Source organism: Anabas testudineus, chromosome 14 (genome assembly GCF_900324465.2).
Source record: "Anabas testudineus chromosome 14, fAnaTes1.2, whole genome shotgun sequence".
NCBI classification, from domain to species: Eukaryota; Metazoa; Chordata; class Actinopteri; order Anabantiformes; family Anabantidae; genus Anabas; species Anabas testudineus.
Genome location: NC_046623.1, coordinates 1,558,060 through 1,575,956, shown reverse-complemented (window position 1 = coordinate 1,575,956; position 17,897 = coordinate 1,558,060). Strand labels below are relative to the sequence as shown.

The 17,897-nt window shown below is 39.5% G+C and overlaps 1 protein-coding gene across 3 annotated transcripts in view; it reads left to right on the top strand.

The window, feature by feature from the left end:
• The window catches only part of opcml (opioid binding protein/cell adhesion molecule-like), a 262,498-nt gene that overhangs the window by 112,063 nt on the left and 132,538 nt on the right, over positions 1-17,897 (top strand). The window lies entirely within an intron of this gene.

Genomic DNA, 17,897 nt, shown 5'->3' with positions numbered 1-17,897 from the left:
ACTGTGTGGCGGGGTTGACACAGATGAGCAGAGAGACAGCTTGATTTTTTTCCAATTTCGCTAGATTAGGTGGAAGGTAATCGTGTGCTGTAGCCGCACCTGCTCATTACCGATGAGGAGGGTGGGGGGGGGGGGGATGAGAAGCGTTGTCCACTGTGATCAGTTCAGTCCTCCTCGTCTCCCCTCTGCTCTGTGCAGCTGCTCTGTTGGAACTAAGCTGGTTTTCCTCACCGCTGTGTTCATCCTGTCTTCATTCTCACCCTTTATCCATGTGCAGGCCTCCACTCATTAGCAGAAGTTGTTTAATAGTTGTTAGAATCTATTAAAACCATTCATTTCTCCATCTATCAGGGTGAAATCCATCTTTTTACATTTTTGTCGAGCTGCATTCGGCGGCAGCAGCCAGAAAGGCTCCTTTGGCAGCCTCGTGTTCTCCTTTTCTCGCCCTAAACTATACACCTGACAATAGGTGAGTCATCAAAGAACTTGTGGAGCTGCCATGACCCTGAGTTGAATCCTAACAGGAGAGGTGTAGAGAGGAAAACTCGAAAGCTGACAATATAGTTGTGCAGTGTATCCAACATGCTGTCCTGGAGGAAGATGAACTGCTGCCTGTCAGTACGCTTGGCAATCCAAATCCAGGAAACCGTGCTATTCACCCTGCACCGCTTTGAGCATCTCCCCGAGCAGGAAGGGGCTGGATGGTGTTAAAAGCACCAGATAAATCAAACAACAACATCGTTCTCATCCTGATTCCAAGCTTCTGCTGGTAGGAATAACTTCTGTGGAGCTGCTATATGATAGCATTGTCTGCACATTGGACAGCTAACTGCCATATGCCCGGGGCACCTCTGAGCCTGATACACGTTGGGTCCCACAGCCTTGCTTGTGCAGAGACTTCTTTACCTCCCTCATCGTCCAAAATGGCAGTAATACAGAGGCTTGGATGGGAAGCAGGCTGCAGGGGTTGGGACTCAGGGAGGTGGGCCAGGCACAGGAAGCTGTAGAGAGAAGGGTGGTGGTAGAGTGGTGGTGACCTTTGATTTGATTAACAGAATGGGAGAACTAGACAGGCTGGAGATGATAAGCACTGCAATGTGTCAGTGTCGTCATGTGAACGTTTTATGACCACAGTTGCATCATATTGTAGATTCAATTTCAGAATGATTGTTCGGCCACATACAGTAAGCATGGCGCTAATGTCCTGTAATATTGTTGTAATATTATACTTATGTAATGGCAGCTAGTATGTCACATTTTCCTGAGGCTACAATCATTTCAGGTTCTTTGGATCTCTTATTGTACAACAACTGTTATACAAACAGTGATACACAGGTTTAATAATTCCACACTGGCTCAGTAAGCGTTTCTATCTCACATCAGAAGTGGGAAAATGCTGCTCTGAGCCAATTCACACAGTCTAAATCAAGAGTTAAACGCTTTCAGGCCGGGAAAGCTACAACATTTGTGCGGTCCCGGCAATAAGTTTTTAATGAACGATTCTTGCTGCTGTGCTGAGTGATTTCCTGTAGCTGGCAAAGTTCCTAGGGCGTTATTTTATTTCCACTGGGCAGTATTATTAAGACAGTGAAGGGCAACACAAAGCTGTATCAAAGCTGTCTCAAATAAATAAAAAAAAGGGAATGATAACAGGAATGTATGCAGAAATGAGCGGGAGGACAATTAGCATGGTTGAACACAGCTGTAGCAGCAATAGAAAATGAAAAACAATGAGAACTGGAAGTCTATGCCAGTTGAAGCCAATATATCATGCATCTACTATGAAACTTTGCTAGTAATTCAATTTATATTGTTCCCATTTTGATCCTTTGTAATTCATAAATGGCTGGACCGCAGCCAGTATTTGTATTAATGCGACAGCTGTAATAAATATGTACTGTAACTGTAATTAGCCGCTGATGACCATGACAGGTGACAACACACAGACACGTCCGGGTGGCGAAGCAATGGTAGCAGAATGCATCCAAGTGTAAAGCATTAAATGACTCATGGTGGAAATTACAGTACAACCAGTTTGGAGCCAGAGGGCATTGATTCTAGACGTCCGTCAGTGGAATGCCACGTTCCTGTTTGCTGCGAGCGAGCGTGCTGGAAGCATCAAGTGAATCAATGTATTTGTTTAAACCTGCACAATTGACAACTTGTGATGGTTGGAGGCGCCCAGACACACACTTTACCACAGATCTCACTGTTCTGTGGCTTCATATGGGGGCTGTTTGAATCCCTCACCCACCATCCATTAATGCACAGTCCCATTAGTCATCCTGCTGTTTTTTCCCCCCCTCACTAATGCACCTTGCATGGCTTTAAGCAGTAAGTAATGCTGACCACATGGACAATCTATAATGTGAATTTGCTTATATAAATACTCAAGCAGCTTTTATTGACCTCGTGAAAAGCTCCACTTCTTCTTCTTCATTGCTGTACATTTCTTCCTTCCAATTAAAATATTAGAATTATACTGAGTTAAAGTTTTATTCAAATAAATATAAAGAATATGTGGTTGCATCCAAAGCAGCCACTGGGTTGCAAATGTTTCCAGAACCATTTGTAAAAAAAAGGCACGCTTTTATGTGCCAATTATTTTTAATTATTTTATTATTTATTTATTTCACTAACATTTTGTTTCCTCCCGTCAAAATCGGCTAATTTGAAGCCCACGCTTCCACACCACGCTGCAGTCCTTGACACTGCTGCCTCTGTGGTTGACCTGTGGACGCTCGCACATAACCACTTTTGTGTCACACGGTGTCACCAACTGTTCATTTTCACCTTCAACATGACGAGCTTTACTATCGCTGTCCTCTCCGAGTTCCCGGCCCCCGTTCCGACTGTGCAAGTTGCCCCGGAGCCAACGGCGCGATGACAAGGTCAACAACCCGCGCTGGCTTCTGACCTATGATCATCATGCCAGTTGTGTTTATTGGAATGTCAGTGATGTGAAGTGGCCCTGTGCCATTCGGCAGTATCATTAAATTTAGACTGTACATGGTGTGGGCACACAGGATTTCAGTGCTCACAATTTGATAGAATGTTCTCGGATACCTAAGTTTAGCCTCTTCATGTGTATAGGAGGTAAGTGTTAGTGGTCATAGCACTTGTCCTTCCTTACCCTTGCCTGTACTGACAGTGTAGTTATGAATGGATACTGACCTGCTCTGCTTGGTAGCCTGCACTTTTATTTCCCCTGCTAACATCCAGAAAAGTAGCACCATCCAGCCATCCTGATTGCATCTTGTGTGGATTGCATCTAACTGAAGGCTGTCTGGGGAAGAGCTTGTAAATCTTGTTTTCTCTATTACCATTGTCCTTAAGGAGAGCAACACCTACTAGTCTGGCTTGATGATAGCAAGGCTGTCTTACAGCTCCCCTCCCACTCTCGAAGAGAAGTAATACACAAGCCCACGTCCCTGATGTGTTTCAGGACACGTCTGGAAATATTAACTGAGAATCACTGCTTTCCCTCGCCGCCACTGCTGTGTCCCTGGCTCTCAGTGGCACCACTCCCAGGCTGAGGTGATGTGCAGCCCACCTTTGTTACAGTCTCTGTCTTATCCTTCTAAAACAGAGCGTGCAGAGCAGAGTGACAGCTGTCTGAGTGAAGACACACCACAATTCACACCCCGTTCTTAAAGAAGTGTGTCTCCTGTGCCGTCGGAACTTGAATCTTTGTAGAAGGAAGTTTTCTCATCCTGTGATTAACCTGATCTGTGTTGATGTTTGAGAACAGGGTGATGCAACAAATTCAGGGTCAGCTCCTCGCACTGCAAATACATATGTAAGCACAACACCTTGATTCAGTGTAGCACATTTACAGGTAAACAAACATCAGCATTGAGAGTCTGTCATTACAGCACTTAGGCTTGTTGTTCAGAGCTGCCTTTTATAGCTACAGTAACCGACAGTAAAAGGAGCTTTTGACTCAAAGATACCTGTTTGCTTCTTGTCTTTAAGTTTGAGGACAACAAACTGTTTGTGAATTTCCATATTCACATTACATATCACATGCTAAATTATCAAATTAAATGGCAATCATTAAAAATGGAAGCACTGAATTGCTTAATAAAAATAAATAACAATAATCATCAGACATATGACATTTGAAGAAATTATTTTGGGCTGTGGGAATCTGCGATGGATGTTTTTTTTTTCCTTTTAATTTTCTGACATTTCACACAAAAAATTGACTTCACTAATTAAAATAATGCTAATATGTGGTAAAACAAACAAACAAACAAACAAACAAAAACATAAGCTGTCAATTTTAGCCCTTCCAAAATTAAGTTAAGTTGTAAGTAAAATTTATGTCATTTTTAAAATCTCTTCACAGGAACTGATTTGACTGTGATATAATCATGTTTCCTGCAGTCACTTGCAAAACTGCACAGTCGTACAAATTTGATGAGGTTTGTATGACTCAGTCACAAATGTGTTGACGAATATTATAATGGAGATGAGCTGAAACTGAATCTACTACTGCTGAAACTACTAAAACTGGGTTAAGAACTGTCCAATGTATGAAGGTCATGTGGTCTGATGAGTCCAGATGTACCCTGTTCCAGAGTGATGAGTGCATCAGAGTAAGAAGAGAGGAGGTGAAGTGATTGAACACAGATTTTTTCGTACCCAATTGTCTTCATGCCTAGACTCAACCAAACTTTGACGTTTCCACAATTGTAAGTGAGTATTTAATGCATCCGCCATCATTCCCATGGCATCAAACAGTGAGACTAAAGTATCCTTAGTGTTTGTAAGTCCCCTGGGGTCTCATACAAAACATCAGTATCTGATGCTGTGGGTAAGAATGTGCTGTGTGTACACGATGCAACTGAAAGAAAAGGAATTGTTTCTTCCTCCTCTTTTTCTTTTAGTTTGACCTTTTCAACATCCCTCCTTTATTTAGTCTCTGTTTTAGTCTCTATGTAGCTGTGTAGTAGTAAATATATTAGCTATATACTGCATATAGTTGTGTTTGTGGCCCGTGAAACCTTGAAAGTCTGTGGCACTTTGAATCTAAGTCTAGTGTTTTTCATCTCTCACTCAGAAGTGATGAGAAGTACTTGCCTCTAATGAGCAGGCGTATTATTTCCAGCTTCTGTTTTATTGTATCTTCACTCAGCCATTATTCCGCACGCTTTTCTGAAATATTTGGTGGAGATGTGCAGGATATTCTGATTGAAAGGCTGGTTTCAAGTCAAAAGAAATGAAACAAAGCCCTACCCTTAATTGCAGCCTTTCAGGCAGCTGTGTAGAACTGTAATTCTGTCTGTTGTTCAATAGACGGTGTCATTAAATCTGCAAGGCTTTCACTGATTCCCCAACAAAACACCAAGGATAAGTGTTTTATTTTGTTTTCATTACATACAGTACAGTAACTTATGTTTGGAAACTATCCAGCTGAAGTAAGAAAGATGCATGGCATGTGGAATATTAAAACACTGAGGCTCTGTGATGCTTTTATGTTCTTACCCACTTGCTTTCTCTCAAATCGGAGCTTGCACACAACACCGGGGTGTTTTCTTGATGTATGATGAAGGTTTTGGAGTATATGAGCCACGTTAAATAATTCAGTGACACAGCAACTGGTTCCACTGAAAAGGCATCCACAGGTCTCTGTATCAAGCCCAGAGAGGTACAGAGTATTGAGTGGCAGGCTTCAAACAGCCAGGGCTTCATTGTAACAGTGAATAGATGTTTTTTTTTTCAAAAGCAACAGACAAATTTCGTAGAATTACAGGTCAAGTGGTTGCATGTTGCATACTACACTGCCTCAGTCCCTCTGCTGTCTTTACAGAAAGGAAACCGTTAACTAGCTCCTGTCTCTCTCTCTCTCTCTTTAATTGTGCTTCAGGCATTGACCTAGGAAAACACCACAATGCTTGTCCACCACGACGATAGTTTGTTAAAACAAAAAATCTGAATCATGCAAATGGAAGCCTAAGGGGCGTGGGGGCGGGGTTAATGGGAATGGAGTGAGTTTTTCTATTCTTTTTTTATTATAATGCATCATTTCAACCAATACATCTCAGAAACCCACCCAGTCATGACAAATCATGACTTCTCCCTGATGATTTCTCTACAAACTCAAACTGCAAACAACCCTAGTATGGATACATACAACAGTGACTTCCTTGCTTACTAAAAATCTGGAATTATGTTTTGATGCAGTTGCTGGAAATTGTTGGAATCACTATCCAATTTAACCTTGTTACTGGAATTTGTTGCATTATCAGATGCATATTTCACTGATTACTATCCATATATTACCATATATTTACCCTGCAAACACAGTTCTACTGAGTTTCAGTAAAATATATACCTTTTGATGTTTCCCTACCTGCCTACACACCACATCGACCATAACAATTCCTTCATTGCCTGTATTTATTTATTCTCTGTGCCTTCGGCCCTCATCCTGTTCAGAAACTACTGAGTTCGGAAGCAGCTGGACAGAAACAGTTTTACTATGCATCAGTACTAATATTTTATGTCCAAGACAACAAAGAGATTTATTTGATATAATAGATAGTCATTTTGTCTCAATACACTACAGACATAATGCACCAATGTATTCAGCATCGGTGGAGTGCAAGTGGAAAGCCTTTTACCACTCCACAACTGAGTGCAGTGGTTAAATCTGAGGGCAAAAGTGTTTCAGATGTGCCCGCCCTGATGGTCACATGACTTATGAAGTTCAGTAACACTGATACAGTGATGTCATCTACTGTAGCTTGCTTGATCAGGTAGGCCCACTTTATATGTACCTGACGTTGTGGTTCTGATTTCCACATCCTGTTCTTCAGTAGTCCACCAGAATTACATCAGTCTTCTTCCAGCATTCCCTGCACATCTATCTTATACAGGTTGGGTTTCAGCATCTTTGTGTTGTCGTAAATCACTGAGATAGTCATTAATTTTTAATATCGGGAAACCTATGCGCCGTGCTACAGTCCCACTAGATCCTCTACTTCTGAGAGCTAGCCACATCCATTACAGCCTGTCTCTGCTGTCCCCTCTCTGTGCATGTTTGGCTGCACTTTTCTGATATCATTAATACTCATCAGCAACACCTTCCATTCATGCCATATTCTGCCAGGCAATTTACGCTCTACTACTTTCACTTTCCTACCTACTTTTCTCCTTCCTCTTTTTTTAGAACATTCCCATCCCTCTTACTCATCTACCTCTGGCCCAGCACTTTCACTGCCCCAAAGTTTCCATAAAGCTGGGAACTGCACATTATACCGTAGCTCTGACTTTGGTGTTAAGACTGGCCAAGATGAGAAAAGTCTGTTAAAGTTAGGGCCTTTTTTTTCGTCAGACTACAATTTTGTAGCAGTTGCAACCAGGCAGGTAATTTCTGCACAGGATGGATGTCACCTCCACCCTTACTACTGCAATGAAATGCCCCCTTTTGATTGTGTGCCAAATGCTGTCAAGCCTATTAAGAAATTTCTAGATCTCTGTGATAGAGGCTATTATATGGTTACCCTGTTCATCAGGTTTCGAGGTAATTAAGCTTAATACGAAGTTCAAAAAACAACCAATCTTTTTTGCAGGCTTCTCTGCAGCGGGTCATCAAAATGAGGCATTTTCTTTAACTTGTTTGCCTTTTTTTGGTAGGGGGGGAGGAATCCACCCTTATTTTTGGGGCACAGTTAAATTCACACCTTGGTTTTGGTTTGTTTTTTGGTGGGGTTTTGGGCCTTTCGAAAGACGAATGACCTACACTCTGTACTGTCCCTGAGTGCCTCACTACATCAATGACCAGTACTCTCCCTGAATGCAGTGCACCGGAACAACACCTGACACACCACTAACGCTATTTTGAACACCATGTAGCATTAACAAAGCCAAATGATGCCCTTTTGCAACAAGAAATTTCAGATTTTGAAGATATTGAATTTGGGGTACATCAGGGAGTATGAACAAGCTGCAGAATCGCAGCAGGTTGTGAGTCTTGGGTTGTGTCCTAGTTCTAGAAGATGGAATCGCAACATGATGCCGTGGATGTGTGTTTTGGTTTCAGCCTCAGTCTCAGAACCATTATGCCCCTACTTTTTGGTGAAGTAATAAATTAGCATTTTCTTTTTCCATTTTGTATTCACTTTGTGAATACAAATCCTGCAGGATTTGTATAGGTTTGCATAGTGCCACATCAACTTACAGTAGCTTGAGTTTTTGTTTGCTTAGAAATGAAAAATACAGGTATTCAAAGAGTATACCCATTAACAAAAGGACTAATAACCCTGATGATAAACTGCAGATGGGTTTAAAGAAGTAGTCAACTCAAAAGGTGCATAGTTGCAATTCGTATGCCATTTTAAAATTTGAATAATCTTACCAATTCTGTGTACCGGTACTTATTTTTCTAGAGATGACAACCAACAAATCCCAGGCATCTACATTATGTGATTCAAATATCCCCATTCTCTTACCCAGTCTGCTCATTTGAAACTCTATAGAGTTCAATATGGCAATTCTTGGCATACAAGCAATGACAGACTTACAAAACCTTGAATGAATAAAGATTGCAATGCTTAGTTAAATTACAACATGGGAGACATATATCTCTCCTGATAGTGGAGCCGCTAACCCTGTCTGACTTTCCAAAACAGAGAAGCAGACAGACCCCCTACACCTTCCCTCCACAGAGGGAACGATCTAGTTTGGAGCACTGAGCTGAATATATTTGCAAAATAATGAGTGAAAAGTGATTTTCCTCAATCCTTAAGGCTGGTAGACAGAAAGTTAATTTTGATATTCCCCATGTGTTATGTGAAGATAAGTATGTTAAGATCTGTTAATTAATGACTAACATAGCTTAATTACTGACCTCCGTAGCATGAATTGTTATGTTTAATAAATCGTGGTGATTATGGGGGGGACATTGAGGAGCTAGTGTGCTCTTGTGTCTTGTAATAACTGCTGTTATTTTCCATTTGCTGCTACAGTTCTGTTTGGCTATCAGGTGCTGAAAAAAGTAGGACATTCTCTCCAGAGGTGATCGAGCTGCTTCTAGAAATGCTGTACATTTTACATTAGCACACTGTGTTTGCTTGCTACTACGAGGGGGCATCGGTTTTACATTTCAAGAAACAGACTGCAGCAGTAGAATCTTTCCAGTCAGAAGACTAAGGGGGCACACCAGATTTGGAGCTAAAGTGGGACCCAAAATACAGAAACTGACTTCTTACTAAAGGCACTAGAGAATTACAGTTTTCTCCTATTTCGTGCTGCAACTTGTTGCAGAACCTTGGTTGATTTGATTACCGCCTCCTTTCACATTTAAGTATTACCAAATGAGTTCTTGGACTCTTGGTGGGCATTGAAGCAGCTCTTGTAAGCTTGTATGCCATGCTCTTCGTCCGTTCCACTTGAGCTATCTATCATTTCAGAAATTAGATGTGTCCGACCATCTGTCAACTCAAAGTACTGGTCTCTCATGACCACACAAATCATTCCTAATTCTCCTGACACCCTTCTGGTCCTGGATTCCTGCTGCTAGTCGACTAATGAAACAGATCCCTCTAATGGGGGAATATGGCAGAAAAAGGTGCCTCTCCTTGATTCAGTTCCCAGCCAATGCTACCTCAAGGATAGTCCAGCTGAGCTATCCTTATAATTAAGGATGGAACTGATGTATTTTTCTTGGTTTATTGTGTTCAAATGCTCAATAAGGTCAGTGCAGTGAAGAGACCTAGCTAATCCTGATGGAGCAATTTCAACATAAATACGAGTGGCTACAGAAGTCAATTAGGAGCAGAATGCAGTAAATATGGCTGTTAAATGGGGACTTGGCTGCCAGCCTTAGCTTATGCTGATCACAATGTGAAAGCATTCCATTGAACATGTCTATCATGTACCAGACAGTGCATTACAGTGATTATGTTGAGATTAGCAACTTGTTTATTGCTCTCTGAGACTATTTTTAATGACTGTATCCCCCTCAGTATTAATCAGAGGCCTATGAAAACTGCATGACTGACTCTACCTCAAATATAGTATAGAAACATGCATGCTGGAAACAACAGGCTACGTTTAAATACTGACAGGTAACTAACAGTCAGGTGTCTATCATATGTTGAACCATACAACATTAATTTAAAGAGAGGTAGCAGTTTCCAAAGCAAAGGCATCCATCTTGGGACGTACAGTGCATCATCCCTGTGTACCTTTGCTCCACGCTCCCTGCCTTTCTGATTGATATCGCATTTTAATGCACACAGTTTTGGTGTGGCTGTTTCAGGCAGGCTCAAATCGATGCCCTTGTTATATTTCACTGACTGAGGACAAGGAGGGAAAGGGAATTTGTCTCAGTCTGCCATCTGATGGTGCTCATTAATATGGATAAAACTGACTAGGAGTCATCTGGGAAGAATGTCATACCACATTAGACAAATAAGTGGCTGAAACCACTGGCTGTAATGAATTGATTTGCTTCACATTGATCCCCCTCCCATCCCCTCTCTTCCTGTCTCCCCTGTTAATCACATTTGGGAATCATGTTCATGTTGTGAATGTGTGCAATTAAGAAATATTAAATATTCTAAGTGGATGGGGCTTGATTTGGCATTTTATTTTTGTACCAATCAGTGTGTTTGTATTATGTTGAAACACAACTTGCAAAATCTGCTAAATGCTATATTCTTTGGCAATCGATACCTATTGAATATGATGAATTCCCAGAATTTATATACTGAACCAACGTATTCTGGTTTGTTTTATCTTTATTCAAAGGAAAATCAGCTGGGATTATTTCTGCTTTTCTAACAGCACAACAACTTTTATAAAACTCTTCTTCACATTCACTCAGCTGGACACATTCACTTTGGGATCTGCCTTGTGCTGCTAAAATCTTCTACTGATGGCCACTCAGCAGCTCCAGTGGAGAAGTTGGGAGTTCACTTACTTGGTCAAGGCTATATTGACAAAGATTGCTATGAAGAATAGACTGTTGATATGCTTGTGTATTAGTTTTTGTGATGCACTGTATCCTGTACAATGTCCTGCAGTATTTCAAAGATGAGTGGGGAAGGAGTGCATGATTTAACAGACTGCAGTGCAAATATCACATCACAAAGCAATCCCTCTGAAAAGTTTTAACTAGCTAAGCTTTTGCCAGAGCGCATATAATGATTATGAAACCTGAGGCTAAATCAGCCAACAAAATCTGTGCAGAGTGCTACAAAAAAGAAAAACATCTGCATTAATTCTACTTAGTTGGTTTTGAAGTGCAGCAGCTTTTAAAGTGACATCTGCTGCGTGATCCATGTGAACACCACTGTCTTTTTCTTTTTTACTGTTCAGTGTACAACCATCTAGACATAAGGCCACTTTTCTAACCTGTAGAGTACAACCTTGTCACCTAGAGAATCTGTCTGGAGCTATTGCTCAGATAATAAATGGAGGTCCGACAGGAGGAAAAAACAAGAAACTACTGTAAAACATTTCTGACATACACTCTTTAACTCTGGAAAAAAAAATCAATAAAGCCAATTTAGAAGAATATTTTTCTTGTTTATCAGAAATGGTCCATCTGAACTAGGTCAGTTTTTATTTGTCTCTGTCTTTCTTTTGGGAGAATATTATCCTATAATAGTAGAAGCTATACGCTTTCACTTCCATGCTCTTTCCATCACTGTTCAAATTAACAAATTCCTTTGACTGCCATGTGGGGAAATTGTTTCTCAGACTAATGCAGATTGTTGACGCTGACCAGTAATCAACAGCTCAGGCTGTTGCATCAGAAGTACCCCAACATTTTCAACATCATTTAGTGCTGCTGCTGTTAAAAACGCTAATTAAATGTCTTTTCAAATCAGTCCACAATGGAAAAAAGTGCACATTATTAATATGCAGAGGAAAGCAGTAGCATCATTACATAACAGGCATTTATTAGTTCTGGTACTGTATAACATGTTCACTGAGGCTCTAATAATCATATTAGGTTAATTTAACAGACAAAGCTCTTGTATTCTTTGATAATAAAATGCAATGCAGTATAAAAGTCAATACATTTTTTAGAATAATAACGTTACGGATTGAGTGATTTATTAGCCAGGCTGACATATCGCCTGAAATTGCAGATAGATTGGCATGGTTGTATAGGCCAGTTGATAATTTAGTAGAAAATGCAGCACAGAAATGTCTCCTCATATAAGATATCGGAATGGCAAGGCCAGTTTATTCGTGTTTCCTCATTTTGTACACATGTATTTGAAAGATTGGAGCAATATAAGAAGAAAATTCCTTTTATATCCCGCTATTTACACCTGTATAGAAACATCATGAACATATCACCTTTAGTGTCATATTGGCAACATTTCAAGTGGAAAAAGTGCGTCTTGTTACCCAGGGGTGTCCCGTGAGCTTGATGGTTTAAGCAATAAATAGGTCTACTTGGTTTTAACTGTGCAGTTGTTGTTAAAATAATAATAATAAGAAGAAGAATAATTGATACTTTATTAATCTGCTTGGGGAAATTTTTTGTGGACAGACTGCTCCCTTGAGGCGCCAAGTTTTCAGGGTTCAATGTCTTGTCCAGGGCCACTTCCACATGTGGCCAGAAAAAAGGAGGAACTGGGAATCAAACCCCCAACCCTTGGATTCTTAGAAGACTGTTGTCTGATGACTGTTGTGCAGCATTGCCAATTTACCTACCGTGTCCCCAGATTTACTGACTTTTAGAGCCCTTAAACGTTTTCTTTTTTTTTTTTTTTTTTTCACAAAAACCGTATCAAGCCCAGACATGAACTACATTCTGTGAGAAGGTGTATCCCTAAGACTGTCGGTCTTATTTTGTGTGTGGGGGAGAAGCTGAATCAAAGAAGTCAATCACCAATCACACATTTCCATTCTTTGTCTCTATACGACTTCTTTTATGTTTTAGTTGTTTTTTTTATTTTTAATTAAAATATTTGGGTTTAATTTTCCCAAAACACTCGAGTAGCAGGAGTTGATTTAATGTTTAAATTCAATCAATGGTCTACATAAACAAAATAGAATAATAGTATCAAAGTAGAGGATTTTATATGTTTTAGTGTCATAACTTTGCTATGCAAGAATTGTACACAATGCTCGCAATATGATTTTGTCACCACACCGTTCAGCCCTAATCATATTATCATTTCCATTGAAATGAACATAATTAAAAGTGTTAATTTGATTGTTTACAAAAAGCAAAGAACAACATGTCCATAAAGCTGTGCTAAATTGAAACAATTAATTTTTTTTATAAATAATTAGCCCATTTGTGACCTTTTTTGCTTTTAAACCACACCTTAACAATCCTTCAGCATTAAACGCAACTTGAAGGATTCTAATAACCAGATACTCACTCCTCAACAGTAGTATGAACATTAACATTGTTTGTAAAAGTACAGAGATGAGCCACAAAGGTTTTAGGTTATACACTGATGACGCTAAGGCTAGCATCTACACCAAGTGTGGAAGAAGAAAGAATCATGGGCCAAAGCATACAAGCTCATCTATGTCATGTCGGTAGATGGTAGATGAATTTAGAAATCTTTATCTGCTTATATACAGAGAAATGTATCAATACACATTGGGCGGAGCTTCATCATGATCCAAAACACTCGAACCACTCAGAAGAGGAGTTTATCAGAGGGAAAAAAGTGGAGTCAATCACCAGACCTTAGCCCATTTGAACATGTATGTCACTTGCTGAAAAGGAGATTGAAGGGAGAAACATCCCAAAAACAAACGACTGCAGGAGGATGCAGTAAGAGCCTGGAAAAGACATATCAGAAGAAAAAAAACAACCATATGGTGATGTCAGTGTGTCACAGGCTTGATGCAGGTATTTCAACAGGATGTGCACCAAAATAATAAGTTTTATTTACTTTAAAACTACTTGTTTCAAAAGTTTTTAGATTTAAAATTTGGTTGATCTGAGGTCATTTAGAAAAAGGTTGTTTGTTCACTAGAGAGCCTTGAAAAGTTGACTTTTATGCAGGTAGGGTTCTTTACCACAGTGATTTTATATCTTATTACAAACTCTTCAGTAAGTAATTTCATCAAATTAGGACCAAAAATAGTTAGAGTTTATATGATGTGCAGTGTATTGAATAACAAACATTATAAAGCCTAATTGAAATAATGTGTTGGCTCTTAATTATCCTTATCTATACTGATTACTACATTATTCGTCAGTGTGTTACATTAACAGGGGCAGAAGTTACTACATCGCCTGTGAGGCCATTATGTCTCTCTACTGTGTGCTTTCATTACTCTGTGCAGTATGTGCTCGTTTTGTTCACTCAGGGTGTTGTATGTGTGAGAAGCTGAGGTGAGAGAGACGATTATGTATAATTGAGTAGGTCAGTGTGTTGTGTTTGACCCACATAATTTAGTTCCTGTCTTTGTCTTTGGATTCCTTTGAAGAGGGCAAATCCGGAAGAACCAAATACATTTTATAGAGGTGCAATATCTGTGATTCAGAGCAATTCACCACAACATTAGTCAGTAATAAGCTGTTTTGTCACTTACAGTGATACCATAAAGGAAAAGCCTTTAAAAGGATAAAACTGTTTATCTACAGTATGTTTTTTTTTTTCATTAAAGGAGATCAGAATTAAATTCAGATCACGGTAGATGTTTTTCTTTAGGTGTAGATGATAGTTGTACTGTGTAGACTGTTGTTGATGTCAGTTTTTCTCTCACAGTTAATTATTGTTTTTTTTATAGTACTCAGTTATTCTGCTCTTGTTTTTTGCAAGATAAACATCCTTGTGAGGCCTCTGCAAATGTAGAATTTGACAAGACATAATTTGTGTTGATCACAAATATGGCTGACTAACAGCAAGTATATATGTATCACATTGCATATTACGGAGAATAATAAAAGACAAATTTTCCCTTGAATCAAGTCACTTTTCACCAGGAAGCTGATTGTTATTCTTAATTTTGTTACCTTTTTCCCACCAACGTCCTGGTGCATTTTCATATGATTAACCTTTTATCATTTTTCAACATGTGGGAGGACAATAACCTGATCTAAATAATAAGACTATGAACCTGACAGGATCTAATTAATTTCTCTATGCAGGATACTGTATAACCTTTACCACTCTAACGCTTACTGTCTTGGCAGTCAGACCAAAGCCTAATGGTTGGCCTGAAGTGCAGTGAGCCATAAGGAAGCCATAGACTATAATGATCACTCAGTAAAAAAGTACTAGAAAATATGAAGTTGAGGGTTAGACAAGCTATAAAAAGCACACTTTTCACCCAGTGGAATAAAATTAAGAAAGGTTACATTGATCAAGCATTTAATAAAAAAGGTAGTTATGTCTAGATTCCAAAAATTTTCAAAAAATTTTAAATGCTTTGTTCTTAGGTTTTACACACCTGTAAATTGTATTACAAAATTAGAGCTTTGGATTCTTTTAGGATGCAGCTCTGTTGCAACCTGTGGACAGCATGTGGCTGTCAGTTGCTTTATGTATGGATTTCAGAAATACATTGTCAAATTTGTATTTAAGCAGTGTGTACCTACAAAATATAACAAGTGACTTTGGGAGCAAAAACTAGAAGCAACTTTGGGTCAACATCCGAAGATTGAAGCACTAACTCTGTGGTTAGTGACTGATCCCTGGGGTGCCTTAAGAAAGAAAAATGTAACCGTGACTTCATACACAACAACATTATTAACAGAGCACTTTCGACCATCGAACAGTATGTCCATTCTGTACTGTCCCTGAATGCCTCACCAGTGTGAACTGACAGCTCCAGCTACGTCTTCTATATAGACACGGTCTTACTTTCTTAATGTAAATCTTGCCGACAAAGCAAGTCATAGGTCCTCTTACAACAAGAAGTCAGATTTCTGGGATGTTGTATTGAATTTGCAGTTGTCAGGGAGCCTGCATTGATATGCAGGAGGTGGGATCACAACGGCAGTGAATTATTGTTGTTGGTGGAGGCAGCAACGTATTTATTAACTTTTTCCTTTTCTTTTTTCCCCTTCCTCTTTCATAGAACCTTCTTTTTTTTTGCTTTTGACCTTTTCTCTGTGGATCATTTTTCATCAGTTTTACTTCCAGGTTTTGCACTCGGATTCACCTTGGCTCTTACAGCTAGTGATTTCAGGATACAGAGAAAGAGTCAGCCTTCTCGTAGCGGCTGTCTGAGGTTGCTCAGGAACACATTCTTGCTATTGAAACACATGTTTTTAATTGCTTGTTTCAGTCAGGGTACAGCACCCACATACTATAGTCTTGTAATTTCATTTTGGGTGATCATTTTCACCTTCCCAGCAGGGTTCATCGACAAAGCCTCTAAATATACCAAGCTCTCAGTGTATTTCTACCCACAGCAAACAGATATGATATTGATAGCTAGTGACAAAAAAATATCCTCAAAACCAAACCAAAGATACCAGATGCTCCTTCAGAACCACTCGGGTCATATGGCAACCTCACTAAGATGAAGGATCAGGAGGCACGTGGAGGGCAGCTCGCTCCTTCTTCAAGAGTCACAGAAATAGAACATAGAAATGCAGGCTGATGTGACAGCCCCACCAAGAAGCGAATATCATATGGTTAACTGCCCGGACAAGGTGGCTAACCTTCAACTCAGTTAAGTGAGGTGAAGAGCAGAGAGGGTCAAACGTAATACATAAACTCAGAGCTGGCTCTAGCTATTTTGGTGCCCTAGGTGGGATTATGGCTCCAACTCTTTTTTGGATTTTTGAGTGTACAGTTTAGACTGAGACATGATGAACTAGCTAGTGACAGAGGCTGTGGAAATCAAATGCAGTAAATTATTGTCACATAACACTATGCAAATGATTACTAATATGTTATATTATTATGTTATTTATTTATTTATTTTTGCAGCAACAACAGCGCCCCCTGCAACAGGTGCTGCCCTAGGCCTGCAAGTTGGGTTAGCGAGTGAGCTGTGGCCACTGCCAGGGACACTCACCAAAACCCCATCAACCTTAAACTAGAAAGAATCAAGGCAAGAATACCATGTGTGAGAGACAGTGAAGAGTAGAAATATCCATTAAATGCACTAACTGAGACATGCCAATGTCTCCATTTATTTTAAATGAGCTGTTCATTCACTTAATAAATGGGAAGATGAGAATCTGAATATGTGTGGCAGGAAAAAGATAGTCACTGACTAAATCTGAGCACAATTTGCAAAAAATTATATTAAAATTGTAATTGACAGGTGTGGAAGTGAGGTAAATAACACTGGATAGGAGGAAGCGTAACAATAACACGTGAAGTGATTTACTGTTGCCAAGTGGCTTTCAACCAGAATTTAACAACTAACCCAGAGCACAATTACTTTAGGTTCAATGTTCAAATTACTGGATTTTTATGCCTACACATTTTTTATTGTCTGCTGGCTTGTTGAACAGTGAGATTTCATTGCTGTAAAGTATTTCAAGACACACTTTTACCCATCTTACAGATTTGATTTAGATCTACTCAAGGCTTGGTCACCTCATCAAGGTCATTCCGATGTGCTCAAGCAAAGTGCGGTTCAGCCTACATACATATTACATAGTCTCTTCCTAAAACTAAGTCTTTCTCTTCCTGTCTGTTTTTATATAAATTTATTTGCATACCACTGTGACTATAAGTTACTTTATATTAACTGTCATTATCTAATTAGCAGCTGTCACTATTTCAGAGAGGTAGCAGAGTGATTCCCTTGCAGAACATCACCAATCAAACTTAGAGGAAGTAAATTGACCGACACACACCACACCTTCTGGATTTGACATTCAGATGTAACTGAAAATAGTAAAACATTTGATTACATCTTACTGTAGGTAGAGGTAAAGGACTTTGCACTCAACCAAAGTCAAACACTAGGGGTTAGAGGGTGCATTCAAC